The sequence below is a fragment of the Octopus bimaculoides genome, chromosome 1 (genome assembly GCF_046866305.1).
Source record: "Octopus bimaculoides isolate indiv1 chromosome 1, ASM4686630v1, whole genome shotgun sequence".
NCBI classification, from domain to species: Eukaryota; Metazoa; Mollusca; class Cephalopoda; order Octopoda; family Octopodidae; genus Octopus; species Octopus bimaculoides.
In genome coordinates, this window is record NC_142928.1 from 91,784,792 (window position 1) to 91,789,791 (window position 5,000).

A 5,000-nucleotide genomic window follows, 5' to 3' on the forward strand; every position below is an offset into this window, starting at 1 on the left:
AATTCATGTTGTCGCTATTGTAGCTAAGAATATACTACACTTCCAAGAAAGGCATGAAGCTTACTGGAGTCATAGCTTGTAAAGGATTGTGTGGTTCATTTCTAGTTTATTTGTCTTTATATATATATACATATATATATATATATATATATATATATATATATATATATATATATATATATATATATATATATATATATATATATATATATGTATGTATGTTATGGGTACAAGTGTCTTTGGAGCGTTCAGCCGCATGTACGTCAATTTCACGAGCAGGTTGTTCCCTTGATCGGATCAACTGGAGCCCTCATCGCCGTAAGCGACGGAATGCCAATATATATATATATATGTTCAACGGAACAACCGGTTCGTGAAATTAGCGTCCATGTGGCTGACCACTCCACAGACACGTGTACCCATAACGTAGTTCTCAGGGATATTTAGCGTAACACAGATTGTGACAAGGCTATATCTATCTATCTATCTATCTATCTATCTATCTATCTATCTATCTATCTATCTATGAAAATACATATATATGTGTATATATGTATATACGTGTGTGTGTGCGTGCGTGCGTGCGTGTGTGTGTGTGTATGCGTATTTATACTTTGTGCCACATGCGCTTCTTTGCGTCACATGGGCTCAACCCTCCCCCTCTCTCCTCTCTTCCTCTCACACCTACTTCCTCCCACACACCTCCCTTGCTCTGACACCTCCTTCCTCTCTTCACTCTTACCTACCTTAAACCTTCCACCCTCTCCCTTCATCGTTACCCATCCCTCGTTACTCCACCCCTACACATTCAACCCCACCATCCCTATACATCCCATCCCACCCTATCCCATCGTTTAGACCCAACCTTTGATTCCCCACACCCCTACGCCACCATACCACACCACACCACACACCACCACACCACACACCACCACACCACACCACCACACCACACACCACCATACCACAACACAGCACATCACACAACCCCGCAGACACTAGTACCAACCACTTTCCAGCACTCACGCCAGCGCACACACTAGCACTGACCACTTCTCGGCACCTACACCATCATCCACACACCTACACATGCACACAAGCACACATCAAGGTCACTAGCCCCCTTCCACACACACATACACGCTCTGACATACACACACACGCGCACCTTTATTTTGGGATCACCACTATTTTATCCTCTCCCCTTCTTCCTCGCTCTCCTGTGTGACACTCTGTCCGGCATTCGCCACGATAAATCGCTTGCCACTAAAACTTTTCTATTTTCTCTCCTTGTTTATTTCTGTGTTCGTTTCTGTCGAAGAGCGCAGACTTTCTCACTTCCCGAGCGTTAAACTAATACATCTCTTTGTTGTTTACACAGTCGTCTTCGTCTTTTTTTTTGGTAAATTCTCATTATATATATAACTTTCCATCTTTCCGACGAAGGGCTACGCCCGACACGTCATAAACTCTCTCTTTCCTTTCCTGAGCGTCCAATAATACTATCCATATCACGTCCTCACTTTGTTGTTTTTCTGTTTTTTTGTTATTGTTTTTTTGAACTATATATATATATATATATATATATACATATATATATATATATATATATATATATATATATATATATATATATATATATATATATATATATATATATATATATATATATATATATATATATATATATATATATATATATATATATATATATATATATATATATATATATATGTATTTATATGTATGTATGTATGTATGTATGCATGTATATACACACATTCAAGCAGTGGTTCGGCTCGCGCAATTCAGAAAAGGTAGCCAGACAAGAGTGATAACGTCGAGCCCTAATTGCATGTGAAAACTAAGAATGTCAGTCACCAAACTGAAAGAGAAATCAGGACTCACTGGCCCTACTTATCTCGAAAAGAGCATGAAAATGCAACGAGAGATGCGAAGAACGGTGGTTGTTTCTGATGCTCCTTATCTGTAGGCATAAAGAGGGAGATATTCCTTCCTTCCTTCCTTCCTTCCTTCCTTCCTTCCTTCCTTCCTTCCTTCTTTCCTTCCTCCTATTCTTATTTCCTTTTATTCATTCATTCTTTCATTTATGTCTGCACATGTGCACACGTATATACGCATACGCAGGTACCCGAATGTATAAGGAATAAAAGTAAGTCGATTTAAATTTACTTAATTGATAATTCACTAGATAATCAATATGATTATTTTGAACTGATCCAAGTTATATATATATATATAAGATTATAGTGTATTGTCTTCAAAATTAACATATACAAGGCAAAAAGCATTTAGGCAATACATGACGAATGCTGTGAATGCCAAAGCACAGAATATATTAAGAGTAATTGGTTTTCTCTTCCACATAACCAGACATATTTATATGCACACACACACACACACATACACACACACACATACACACACACATGCTCGCACGCAGGCACGGACGGACATACACACATGTTTGAAAAGAATGAGACAAATATTTTCTAAAAAGGTATTGTACGTGCAAGCTATATAGAAATAGATTTAGAAGAAAACAAATTTAACATTAATATTTTTCTTAAAAACAAAATCTATTTGTTTTTCATTCTCTTGAATGTTTTGTTTCTAAAAAGACTAATCGTATTCAACAAAACAAATGCTTTAAAATTTTTTGTATATGTATATGTTGCAAAACAAAGTTCTATATTCATGTACATACACGTGTTAAATACATATTTATATGCATAAACGTATAAAGCCTACTCTAATGTATTTTTTTGATAATTTGATATATTCAATAAAATTAATATCATAAAGTAACAAGTAGCCCGCTTAAAGGAAAATAATAATCACATAGAGTGCTGAAAATGAGATATCTCTTTAAAAATGTATTCACAATGCAGCGAATAGTAAGACGGTATACAATTGGTTAAGAGTGTGCATGTTTTAGTGTGCAGGATGTTGCATTCAGGATCGCAAGATCGTGGTTTCAATTCCTGGGCCAGATAGGTCGTTGTGTTCTTGAGGACAAAAACTTCATCTCATTTCTACTTCTGACTCATGGTACGCCGTGCAGCTGTTCAGGAAACTTCAATATGATGGAGGGAGCGAACTAATGTAGAGCATATTTGATCATTATATACTAATCATTTATGCAAGTTTTTCAGCAATAAATTTCCGAACCGTCTTTTCCAGACTCCGAGAGACTACTGTCCATCCATTCAATTGATCTACCAAGGCAAGTGTGCATTTACGTTCACACAATTAGGAAAAAATGGGTTGAGAATAGCTATACAAAATATGACTGACTCCACAGTATAACTCCTACCCCAACAAATTCTGTCTCATTTTCCCATGTTATGAAATTTCACGTTGTCTATGACCTGCTTCGTGACAAGATCTGCTACTATGCCAAATTTCAGCTATGTAAATGTATAACCTGGGTCTATAATTTTCAACGTCCGTCCTTCCGTCCATCCTTCAATTCATCTATGTTTTTGCTATAGTAGGAAGCAATTGTAACCGACAATAATTCTCACAAGATTTTCCATCTACTTTCTTTTCACGTGATGAAATTGTCCGCATTTGTAAATTCATTTGGGATTCAGCAATTTAAAGAATCAGAGAAAAAGCCTGAATTTGTGTGTTAGTCCCACTTGTTTTAGTAATTCAAAAGGGATTTTGTCAATTCCTGCAAATTTTCCTGGTTTCATAATGTTGGCGGCATTATGTATTATTAATTGGAATCTTACACTTGGAATACATCGTTGTGAATCCTTTCCTTTCCTACTTATTGAACTACTCAAGTAAAATAATGTTTAAATACTTTCAAACTATTACGCTCTATCTTCACTTACACAAATTTCACACATCATTCAAAGCAATTTAATTATAACGTCAAGTTTAAATTTTATTTCCCTTTAACTAACTCATAATTTCAGTCGATTTCTCTGTTATTACAGTACAGTTTCTGTAGCCAATGTGCAGCTAATTAAAGGGACAAGATCTCAAAGGCTACTTCTGAGATGTTATTTTGATTTTCTTTAAAGATTTCTATTTTTATTTTTCTATATTTCAGATATAGAAAAATGAAATATTCAAAGGTTTGATTCATTGCACGTCATCACATCATTTTAACGTTGAAATGTCATTTTGTCTTAACATTCACGATGAAGCAATATTTACATAACTGCTTCATTTTCTTTTATTCAACTAAAGTTAGTATTCTGCTATTTTGTTAAAGCTTTTAATTAGCAATAAGTACTGTTCACACTAATATTCATTTCATTGTTTTCAGATTTCAACGTGCTCCAAAGTTTTAAATATATAATAGCGCTTAGCTAGTATTTCATGTAACTGCCTGACAAGACACAAACCGATCTGGGGAAATTTTCCCTCTAACAGTTTATTGCTACACGTATGCCCACACGCCCACACACAAACACACACACACGAATATACATACATACATACATACATACATATATATATATATATATATATATATATATATATATATATATATATATATATATATATATATATGCACAAACAAAAGTATGTCTATTTAAAGTTTGACATATCACTTGCGCTATGGAAACATCCCTTCATCAGTTGTCGGTTGAAAGTTTCGGCAGTTCTAATAGTGTATCTCTCTAGGGGTATCAAAGAGCATGAGTACTTTCAGTTAACGTACGGATTACTTTGGCGCAGAGTGTAGCAGACTTCTTTTTCCTGCTACCATCCAAGAGATTTAACCATACTCCAACCACGCAGCAGCTATTCTAATATATTCTTCACTTAGAATTTACTGTTCTCACTTTCAATTTCAATTGTGAAGCACTTTCTGGTGCGTTTTTTTATTTCACAAAAAAAAAAAACTACGCAGATGTAGTAATGCTCGCTGTGGATTTACTTACAATTCAATAGCAACTCAATTTCACAACAAGCGCCGTACACTACCAAAGAGACTTACACTATACCAGATCCGT